Source organism: Sylvia atricapilla, chromosome 3, assembly GCF_009819655.1.
Source record: "Sylvia atricapilla isolate bSylAtr1 chromosome 3, bSylAtr1.pri, whole genome shotgun sequence".
Classification (NCBI taxonomy): domain Eukaryota; kingdom Metazoa; phylum Chordata; class Aves; order Passeriformes; family Sylviidae; genus Sylvia; species Sylvia atricapilla.
The window spans coordinates 110,721,443-110,733,485 of NC_089142.1; the positions used below are offsets into that span (position 1 = coordinate 110,721,443).

General features: G+C 43.1%; 1 protein-coding gene across 3 annotated transcripts in view; it reads right to left on the reverse strand.

The window, feature by feature from the left end:
- Positions 1–12,043, reverse strand: part of CCDC85A (coiled-coil domain containing 85A) — a 68,818-nt gene that overhangs the window by 43,423 nt on the left and 13,352 nt on the right. The gene's annotated exons all lie outside the window — the stretch shown is intronic.

A 12,043-nucleotide genomic window follows, 5' to 3' on the forward strand; every position in this document is an offset into this window, starting at 1 on the left:
TACTTAAAGATGAAGGCCAGAAAACTGGCTTACAGATCATAATTTTATTTAGCACTGAAGTTTCTGAAGATGTGCATGAAGGGAAGCATAAGGGAAACAGAATTTCCAAGGGAGAAAACAGATCAGAGAAGGGAGGTTTTTCCCCAGAATGGGAATGATTCTTCTTGGCATAGTCTTGCACCATTCCCACCCTCAGCAGCCATTTTTTATTAAAATTAAATCTGTTTTATCTACCAAACCACCAGCAGAGTGACAGGGTCAAGGGGTACAGAGATGATGTAAGGATGGTTGTGATAAAGAGAATAAATAGGTGCTGTGATGAGAGAAGAGAACATGAATCAGCTTCAGGGCTCAAAGGAGAGGGAGATACAGGGGCTGTGTTTGCTTGGAGCACACAATAGCACCACACAGCAGCTCCTGAAAAAAAGTGAATGATAATTCCACTACCAATGTTTGCAGAGACCTTGGAAAAACTTTCAAGCTTTTGGTATTTTGAAGAGCAAGTAGAAAGAATCTCAGCTTAATATTTCAACCTTTACCCTCATGGTATTTATGACTGACTCAAAAGATAATTGTTTTTTTACCACAAGCAGACTCATGTTCTTTCCAGAGGTTAAAAATCCAGGTAAAGATCCAGACTGACCCTGCTCAGCTTTCAGATGCTGAGAAGAGCCTTGCTTGCAAAAGTACAGCTTCTTTCCTTTTAAATAAATAAAGGATTAAATGAAACACGGAGCCTTTATTTTTGACAGCTAAGACACTGCTGAGCCCTTGTGTCACCTCAGACCTGCACAGGAGCCTGAGCTTAAAGGAGAATGATGAAACAACCTCTCACAAAGCAAAGACATTGGCTCACCTCAGCTCTGCAGGGCAAGGACCAAAACTGCTTAAGGACCTACAAAATCCCACCTAAGTCCAATATTTAGTTGCTGTGGAGCCTGTCAGAGCACATACCCCACATAGCCTAACCCCCTGGATTTCAGAAGCACAGCTGATGGTTCCAGCAGCAGACACAAACAGCCCTGGAGGCCGAGCTGAGCTGCTCCTTGCTCTGGCAGGACTCTGGCTGAGCTGCTCACATCTAGCACCCATCAGCAGCTCAGCCTATAGACACAGCACTGCCAACAGGAGACCTCCAGGACAGGCCAGTAAATGCCTATTTTTACAGAGCCCTGAGTGTAAGGAGCCCACTGGGGGAGCAGCACATGTTTTTTCAAATCCCCACAGTGCAAGAGGCAGACCCAAGGCTTGCTTGCATCAGAAGAAACCCCAAAAGTCTGTTGTGGGGTGCTTGTGCTCCAGAGAGACTATCTGTCCTGGGCTGTAGTTTAGGATGTGTTCTATCCCCATCCTCAGTCAATGGCCCATCGATGCCTTGCCCATGACTCACAGATCACTCCCTCCGGGAGTTCTCTCTCTTTAATGGGCCATCAAGGACCCACTGTGTGACTCATCATCCCATTGGGAGATGCTCCGCCCACGGGGAGGAGCCAAGCATTCTCACCTGGATATAAACTGGGATTTGGGACAGCAGAAGCAGCCCTCACTCACTGGATTCCCAGAGGACTGGAGCTACCAGACCTTTCTATGGAATCACTGCTTCAGGAAGACCACCTCACCTGGACTGCTTCCATCACCCTGCTCAGGGTGTATTCTGACTCTGTCAGTGGTTTTTCTTTTTGTATTTATTTTATTTTCCTTTTCTTCTCATTAAATTGTATTTCTGACTTAGAGCCTCTCACTTGGTTTGTTTTCAAACCACAACACTATCACAGTACATTTAATCATTCTCCTTGCCTCTAACACACCTCTCCCCTCTCCATCTCCTGCTGCCTGGCTTCTCCTCTCAGTTTTCTGGTGCTAATCCTCTGCCTGAGCAGGTTTTCCTCCCCAGAAGTTAAAGGGTAAAAGCAGCTACAAGACTGGGAGCTGAGAATTCCCCTGGCTGAGTTAGCTGTGCTGTGGGCATTTCACTGTGAGTGGAGTCCCAGTGCCTGGGGTTCCAAACTGAGGGCTGTCAGCTGGGATCAGCCCAGGGACTGCTGCAGGGAAGGAAGGACCATGCACAGAGGGAGCATCCAGACACTGGAGCTTCACTCAATCCCCCGAGAGCTTTACTGAGTAAAACCAGTAATTTGATAAGAAATCAGAACAAAGTGAGCTATAAACATCTTCTGCGGCACAAACTGATCCTACATTAGGTTTATAAAACATCTCATGGGGAAAAAATGGGGGTGATGGAAAATGTGCAACCTTAAAACCTCACATAGTTAATTTTTGACTTTGTTTTTCTCTTTTAAATTATGTTTATCAATCATACAAGATTCCAGGGGGTAAAAACAATGAATAACCCACTCAAAATTAATTCTGCACATTGGTTCTACAGTGTTGAAGGCAATAAATCATCAATCACGAGCACAGGACCACAACATCTATTTCATGGACAGAAACAGCATTTTATCATGGTAAATTTAGCTGTGTCTCATTAAACTGACTGCAGTCTCTGGCCAGCCAGTAAAACCTGAATAGGTTTTCACATTATATTCCTCAGAGCTCAAAATAAATCACAAAGTTTCAGCCTCATGTATCTACGTGATCTTTAGAAAATGAATTAACCACTGCCACTGCTGAACAGCACGGAGTTAGTCCAAGCAGCAAAATTTCAGAGAGAATCTTTCCTCAGTCTCCATGGCTCCATTACAATCATATTAGAGACTGAAAAACTAATGCATGCAAAATAGATTTGAAGTAGATTTTGTTTGTTTATTTGAGGTGGTTTTTTGTTTGAGTTGGAGCTTTTTGGAGTGTCAGTGAATTAGTCAGCACCAAGAGAAAAGCCAAGTCACAGCAAACGAGGTGGCACATCCCATTCCTCCAGAAATCAATGGCAATATTCCTACAAGAAGATCAAATTGTGGATGATCAATTTCTCATTCAAATTCATTTCTTCTTCCCACTAAAAACGAAATTAAAGCCAAATCCCTCTGTCTCTTACTGGCCAGCCACAATTTTTCCCTTCTGTTAATGCTCGAAAAGATGTTTTACATGTGGCCAATGGTGCCAAAGTTTTATTCCAACCTCACCCGTTTCCCTCACTGCATTTTCACTGATTTTCATACTTTAGTTACAGTGGGAAGCAAAGACTTAAGGAAGGCATTGACTATTAAACACAAAACATATGTTCTCGTGAAAATAAAATCAAGATAATCATTGTGTGAATGGTTCTTTGCAGCAAGATAGATGTCCTCTCTCCCTCTGACATTCCATTTTTCATCAAAATGGGGTTGAACAGGCTGAGAACTCTGCTTTGGAACTACCCCTGTGATCTGCCAACTTACAGTACCCCGAGTGTTGAAAGGTCAGTTGTTCCTCCTGGCAATCCTAATTCTTATTCCTGCTTCAAGGACTCCTGCAGAAAAACAGGCTCAACAATCCTAGTTCAGTATTTCCTTGATTCTATTTCGAGTATTTCTCCTGCATGTGTAGAAATAACCTAGGCTGTAAGTGTATATGGATTTTTCTTTTTTACATCTTTAGTGAAAGCAGGGACTGAAAAAGCATAAGATGCTCTTTTCATTCAAAATATTTAAACACCAGAACATCTCATTTTAGGATACATTCAACAAATTATTTACCCTCAAGATTCAGGGCTTAACACTGCACCATGTTTGCTGCTGTGATGCCCACAGGAGTAATTGCAACACAGCAGAACTTCATCCAAAGGTTCCACAATCCTGTGCTTCACTCTCTCCACAATTCAACCACCACCATGTTTTTCCATCTACTTCCATTTTCCAGTGAAATGCTTTAAGAAATTCCTTGGCTAAAGAGAAAAACAGCTCCAAGCCATACCCAAGGTCACACAGCAATTGTGGTTTTTTTAATTACCAGTGACTAAAATTTGCATTTCCTCAAGGAGAAGAGCCATCATCCTACCAATATCTCTTTAGCAAACACTGCTGGCCCTCAGCTGTCACCAGAGTGATGTCAAAAGAAAACAGGCAAAACCCAATTCCAATCTCCAGAAATGCAATCACAGATTGTCACATAGCCCAAGTGCAATTCTTTGAAGCATTAGGCAGAGCCTGATGCCCAGCAAGGATGGCTCCCAGACTTCCATAATATTAATTTGTGGCAGAGAGCAGGGCTGATTTCCTGCCCTCAATACAGTAATGGATTGGCAACACTTGTATTAATTCTATTTTCTCCCTTATTGTGGCCACTCAGAGAGACTGTAAGTTTGAATATTGAAGTTGATTTGTACAGCTACAGAACAAGCTCTGTGTCACCCCCAGTGCACCTTCTTGCACTGACCTATCCCTTGGATACAGACTTGGAATTTCCCACCAAGAACTTCACTTCCTATAGGAGGACCCCATCTTGGGTGCTGTAGGCAAATCCGTGGACGGCTGGGACAAGGAATTCTGCTGACCTGTACATTCTAGAACATGTGGGTTTATTGCCAGGGCCGTGGGTAAAAGGGCCTTGCCTTCAGCCACCAGCCTGGGCTGGAGGGGAGTCCCAAAGAGAGAGGGAGAGAGAACAGCAGGTGAGAGCTGAGAGAGAAGGGAGAGACAGCAAAGGGCAGGGGAGAGAGCAGGAGAGAGCAGGAGCAGGGGGAAGAGGAAGGGTGAGAGGTAAGAGGTAAGAGAATTAAGAGAGCGAGGTCCTTGTTACAATACATTATATCTCCTTTTGTAATGAATATTCTAATTTACAGTGACCAACCAACACAAGACACAAAATCCTATAGAATCTACATACAGCCTGTAAGAACTACTATATTACCATACTGTGTTATATTTTAAACTCTAAAAACTACTCTTTAGACTTCTGTTTTGCTGCATTGACCTTTGGATCCCTCAGCCAGCAGAAAGGGATTGTTCAATCCAAAGGGATTCTCCTTCAGCTCCCTAGGCCATTGTTTTCAGGTTCTATAGTAACTAAGACTCAGTACCCTACAACTCAAAGTCAGCTTTCATTTCTATTTCGATTATTGGTTTCATATTTTCAGAATCTTTTGCTAAGCAATTATAAGGTTTTCCTGATTCATCTTCCCCAACAGAGGGGCATGGAAAAGTATAACCAAAAACACCCAGAACTAACTACTTTGTGTGATACAACACTTCACATCCAACCCAGAATCTTGTGCAGGAGCATGGAGGGAATGGGGTGTGGTGACTGTGAATGAATGTAGCCCACAGCTATACATTTCCCTAAAAAGCACATACTACCTTACAGGGAAACTGGAAATATAAAAATCCTCCCTGATAAAGATTTTAACATTTCACGAACACCCTGGCAGTGGGATGGATGGAGGGATGGATGGCAGTTCCCAGGGGACTGCACACAATCACTTTCTGTTTTCAAACCAGAAAGGCAATTTCATATTAGACTGTACAATTAAAACCTAACCTATTTCTTTTCCGACAAACCTTCCAGGAAAGCTTTCTATCCTACAGTACCTTTGATTCATGTGAAATTTATCAGAATTACCATTTAGATGAACTGAGAGATTAAAGGTACTTCAGGCTATAGTTAGAAATAGCCCTAAGGCTAAATCTAAGCATTACAAATTATTCAATAAACCTTTCAAACCTTTTATCTTTGTAAGGCTATTTTGCTAAATTCCTTGACAATGCTGAAAACAAAATTAAAAAACCCTCAAAACTCATGTTGGATCAGAAATTTATAGTTTAACGTGTTAGTTATAAGGTGCCTTCTACCTGTGTAACATAGGATTTAATGATTACTGAGCAATTCATGGCAGCCTTAGTAACCAAAGTTAATTCACTGCTTTTACTTTAATTAATCTGATCCCATAATAGGTGTACAGATGGATAGTCCTATTTGTGTAGCTAGAGTGAGCATTTTCTAGTTGAATTAAAATGAGACAAGTAATCCCCTAAATGAGCTGCTACCCTGTATGGCCACATATCAAATGAGCCACCAGATTCTTACAGATTCACTTCACCTGGGATCTTTTTCCAAGCCCCGAAGCACAGGCACCTGTAGGATCTTCTTAGTGCCATAAATTTCAAACAGCTGCTAGGCAGGGACTAACAAGGGGAGCCAGGAAGAATTCCAAGATCCCTGTCTCACTCTGAATAATAAATCACCCACTATCAAAAATAAATCAAGGAAAAGAACTAGAACAGTAGGGTTTAATCTCACAATAGACTTTTAGTTGGTTTTCCAGTGTAATTGCTTTTCCACCAGCAATAATAATCAAATGACTCATACTAACGACTCACACAAATTGTTAAGATTAATTTAGTAAAAATGGATAGAAAAAAATATTTTGCTTTCTCCTTTTTTAATAAGAAAGCTCAGATTCAGCAGCAGAGTTCAACTAACACAGACTATTGACTGATACTGTGTCAGCAGTCATTTGAAAAATTAAACACTCCATAATGAAAGATTTCTGCCTTCCAGCACACTGGGGTTAGAATCCTGCTTCACAGAGAACTCTGCTAGAGGAGGAGAGGCTACACCAAAAGAAATTCACTTTTGTAAACTATCAGCTGCCAGGTCTGCCAAAGCTCCATTCCCACTCCTGAGGAAAGACTGGCAGGAGCTCCTCCAAGTGCTCCAGACACCAAAAGCCACGGGGAGCTCAGAGACACTACAGAAACACAAATCCTGAGCAGCCCCTGTGAGCCGAAGAGAGCAGCACCACGATGGTCACTCCACCGTGACTCTGACAATGGCACTGAGACAAATGTCCTGTTCTCCACCTGCCAGCAGAATGAGGTGGGCAGGAGACCAAACTGATATCCATGACTGACTGAAAAGCTACAGTCGTTAACGAAACCCTTCAGCTGTATTCAACACTCACAAACAAGTGATATATTAGTGATCATTATCTACAGCTTTTCCTACCATTTCAAACTTTGAAATGCTGCAGCTCTGGTTATCCTGTAATCTAATTCTGTTCTCCCACACCTTCATTTCTGGGACTGTTAAAAAACAGGGTAATTTCAACATAACACAACATCGAGTAACTGGATTATGACATTTTCCCTTGCCCAGAGTCCTTCTAACATTTTTGGTTTTTCAGTCCTTCACTTTACAACCTATGCACTCTTAGGTAAAACTCTGAATCTGTCTGATCTCATCCACTTTCTTCTTCTCAAAAAAGCCCTCCTCAGAAACTATTTTCTGAGCAACTCTATTGTCTGCACTCAGCAGGGTAAGACTCCAAACCTCCAGCATCAAACACAGCCTGCTCTCATCACAGCCACAAAAGCTACCCCCACATCTGGGCGATGTTTCCCTGGAGATGGCAACCAGCCCTGAGCCCAGTGGCAGGAGAAAGGAGATCCTGTTCAGTCCATCCTTCTCCTGCCTTTCCGCTTCCAGCAATTGTTCACTTGCTGCTCCATCTGTGATGCTGTAGGGGAGAGAGCTCTGCCCCCAGGCACGACTGGGCCAGCCCCTCTTCTCCTGGACTTGCTTCATCCCTGCAGCATTCTACAAGGTTCCTGCCTTGTGAAGAGCTCCAGCCTTGGCTCAGCATGTCCAAGGCAGCAGAAAGTTGCCTGGCACGCTGCCCCTGGAATGCATTTCCCACTGCTGTGTAAGAAGGGGTTTAGATCTGCATCATTCCCGAGATATGTATCTTTATACGTTTCTAAATATGTTTATTTAACGGGCCAATTAGCCTCTCACTAATCATCTCTCATGCTGGGTAAGAGTCTAGCAATGTAGACAAAAATATACAGAATATTCCTGTTATTCCACTCCTCTGACTCTCCTGGCTATGCCACACTCAGGAACATTTCCAGTCTCCCTTCATTGTATAGAGATGAATGTGCTGCTGGATTACATTTTTTAATGCATGCTCCTGACTCAAGCTTCCCAGGGCTCAGGCAGAAGGAACACCATCACTTGGGAAGCGTGTTCACCACACTGAACACAGAGACAGAACCAGCTCCCAGCCCCTACGTGAGGATTCTGGACACTTTATCAGAGCATTCCAGGTTTACTGCCTGCCACTGACAGCCCAAGAGTTCAGCTTAAAAATAAAACTACTGCTTTCACCCTTTCAAAATACCCGGGATGTATTTTGATAAACTATTTTATTTTCTTTGTACTATTATCACTATTTCTTACTACTGTCTTTGAATTTCTAACTACTTACTGCTCATTTTTCTTATTCAGGATTCAGAGTCTCATTTCTTGACCCACATCCATTAAAAGATCGCAATTACCAAAACGTGATAATCCCATTAAGTAGATATAAAACCAGTTAAATACAGTAGGAATGTTTTTACAGGAGAAAATTATATGGCTCTGCAGAAAATTTTACAAGCTAAGATATTTAGACAAGTGCTACCTCAGAAGTAGCACCATATGTTCCTGTACTTCAGCACGAAAGACAAAATGTCTGCAAAATGAAAAGCAATTAATTTTTTTCCAAAAGTTACTGCCATGAGAATTTAAAAATACACACTTATTTCAAATACCAAATAATCAGAGCAATCAAATTAGGAAGGAGATAATTAAAAGACTAACAGGTTGCTAAATCACGCTCAGGACACACAACCTGGTGTTTGCTCTGGTTTGTAATTAAGACGAAAATAGTAGCAGTACTAATGTCTCTTTAATCTCTGCGCAGGTCTGAAACATGAGACTGCACTCAGAGCACATTTCAGCTGCAAGGGCCATTAAGGGCTGGCTGCCTGGCCCAGCAGGACGCTGCTGTAATTGCAGGAATTTGTGCTCCCCAGCAGGATGGATTGATGCTGCAGTCCTGTCAGCGCATCTCCCCGGCCGGGAATGTCTGGGCTCTCATCCCGGGATGTCAAACCCCGGCTCCCCACGGGGTGCACAGCACTGGGGAGCTCTAGAGTCTGCACCGAGCCCTTCTGGAACTGACCCTGCTGCAGGGACTGTGCACAGGAAAGCTCCAGCTGTTGACAGGCAGGGAGAACCTTTCCTCAGTGCCCTGGCCTTTGAACACAGCCCCAGCTTCACAGGACTTGAAGCAAACACTTCAGCCCGCAGTGTTTGACAGAGAGCAGCAGCCACCTACCTGCTGGAACAGAGTCTGCTGGCAGCCAGCCAGAACAGCTCCAAATCCCAAGTTCATTCCTTCCACATCTGCCAAGTCACAGATGTTCAGCCTGAGCCTCGCCACGGAGATTTATATCTGCTAAGCGCCACTTCCCTCCTCCCTGGCACAGTCACAACATGCCACACTGTTGAGGGATGCTGAGGGCCAGATGACCATCTTGCCAAAATACTGTTTTCTCTCGTTTTTTAAGCTAAGAATGTTCGTTTTCAAATTTTATTCTGATGGAAGACGAACGCTCCTCTGGATTGTACCAGTCAGCAGCCTGAAATCCCCAGCAGAGGGCTGACCACGCCTCTGGTTGGTTACCATCCTCTTCATTTTCCAAATCAAGACAACTACAGCTACACAACTACTCTGCAACAGTAAAAACAGGCCACAGACACAGGACAGAAAACAGGGCTTCCTCGAGTGAAGCTATCACAGCCCTTCGGTGTGGACCCACTGGAAATCACTTTGTGTGCCAGGACACCTTTAAGCAGCCCTGTAAATGTAAAAGGTACATTAACAGCTTCCAATTGGACTGCTGCACACACAAAAGAGGTTTAAAAATAGCTTTGTTTCCCACTAGCCTAATTCAGGAAATTCAGGAAGGAAGGAAACATTGCCTCAAAAGTTGATTTTGAAAGGAAACACATTGAAAATGTTTGTCTCGAACTGATTGTTCATAAAGATGTTTTCTAGGCATGTGAGTGATTTCAGCCCCAGTTTCTACACCATGCTGAAAACAGGCTAAGAATAAAGCTATTAGAAAACTGGCATGATGCAAAGGAATAATCAGCAGCAAAATCTCAGGAAACCTGCATTAGTTGGTGGCTGATTAATCCTGTCTTGTCTTTTGTTTAGCTCATGGTTCTTAATCCACAGGTGATGACAGTATTTGTTGTATAATATTTGGTTGGTAAATTGTTTCCAGAAGTATTGATAAGAGCTACAAGTGGGAACCAGGCACTACTGACAAGTGTAAGCATTTGCTTAGGGCAACAGCACACCCACAGCTCTTTATACACATGGAGGTCTCACCTCCATAAAGACATTTTTACTGACTGAGCTGCCACCAGCAACCTCCTCTTCTCCCCTGGGCACCCCACCTCTGGACTCGCAGACTTGCTCTGGCCCTTCAGAAGCTCACAGGACACCATGGAACCCAGAAAGCTTCTGCAGCATGAACCAAAGCAGAAGCTTTTGGCCCTGAAAAGGACAGACATACTGCAAAAGCCATTTCCAGAAGAGGGATAAATTTTGCTAATCAGATGACCAATATTACAGATTTTCAGTCTTTCCCTCTGATGCTGAATTCAGCACATGACACCAAAGTTGTAGGCTCAATCTCCATACAGGCCATTTACTAAAGAGTTGGACTCAATGATCTCTGTGGGTGCCTTCCAACTCAGAATAAGCCGTGAACCTGTGAAAACAGGTATCACTGAACATTTATTTTGCTGGCTTTCAGATCTGACACATGCTTTGGTTTGGGCTTTTCAGCATTTGTCTTTGTGCTCAGAGGGAGAAGTTTTCTGCACAACACATACACGTGTTCACAAAACCAGAGCAAAACAGGATGCAAGATCTGATTACCTCCGTGTCTGATGAGCTCTCCCCAAAATCCCACACAGCCACACAGTAAGCCTCCAGCCCAGCTGATTGGTTTGCCATCAGGGCACACCTTCCATGGCGTGGAGAATAGACACAGATGGACAGACCCACAGGTGACAAGCCAAGGCCTAAAATCTCATCCAGCCCTGGTTCTCCACAGATCTGAGCTGACTCAAGCCCTCAGAAAGAAGATGAATCCTGAATTTAGGTTGCTGAAGGGATGGTGTTCAGAAACAGGACTGCAATCTGTAGGGCAAAGAGCCACTTCTGATTTACACCATTAAAATAGAGAAACCCATGTTTGCTGAAATTTATCTCTGTGTTTGCAGCAGATGTCACTGGGTGTGGCCAAACTGAGACTGTGCTGATGACACCTCTGGAGCAGTGAACAAACTCACCCAAAAGAAGCCTTCCCACCATGTTCCCACAGATATGATGGGACACAGATTTGGCACTTGGGCCTCATATCAGTAGTTCCATGAGCTGAGATGCAAATCAAGCTGCTGGTTCAGGCAGCAGCCAACTCTCCTGACACCTGATGGGCAAAGCCACAGACCAGCAAGCCTCAGTGTTTGGCATGAAATGCAAACACTACTTGGATTTTTCTCATTGCAGGGAATAAAAAATTTACTAGTAACTTTTATCTTTCACTACAGATTCTTTCCCGAGATTTTCCAGAGCCTCTTTGCTTCCTGTGCATCATGTGTTTCTAAGCAGCACTGCACAAACAAATAAATCAAAAATCTAACAAAACTGGGGAGGTATTAAAAGCATTAAAGTGTGTCAAATTTGAAAACAAGCATCACCTGACTATCTTTGCAGTCGAGATCCTGTTTCCCCTGCAAGAAGGACAAGGAATATACAAAAATCTTAGGTTTAAGTGACATGCAGGATTAGTATCTAACATCAACTGACTCAAAAATACATGTGCTAAGTGCAGCTCTACTAAGCACAAAGCAGATACAGCTAAGGTTGCTACATTTAAACTATAGATCTTTTCATTGATAAATTCAACAGTATTTTTCTCTCAACACCAATAGAAATTGCTTCTCATTCAAACATTCTTCACCAATCCTTCAAATATACATTTTCCGAAGTGACACTGGAATCAACTCTCAGTTTTTTTAGTTAAAAAAAATTAAATTAAAAACATGTGACCCAGGAAAGGTGGAATAGAGTATGTCACCCAGGAAAGTGACTCCTGTGCCTGATGGACACATTTCCAGGTGGCAGTTGATAAGCAAATATGTGGAGTCTCTTGTGCCATTAAAGGAATTTCCAGCTGCCCTGCCCTGGAAAAGTGAAAATTAAAGATACCCCAGGTGTAAAAAAGGCTTCTCCCCATGGATCCCTGCAGACATTGTGCAATCT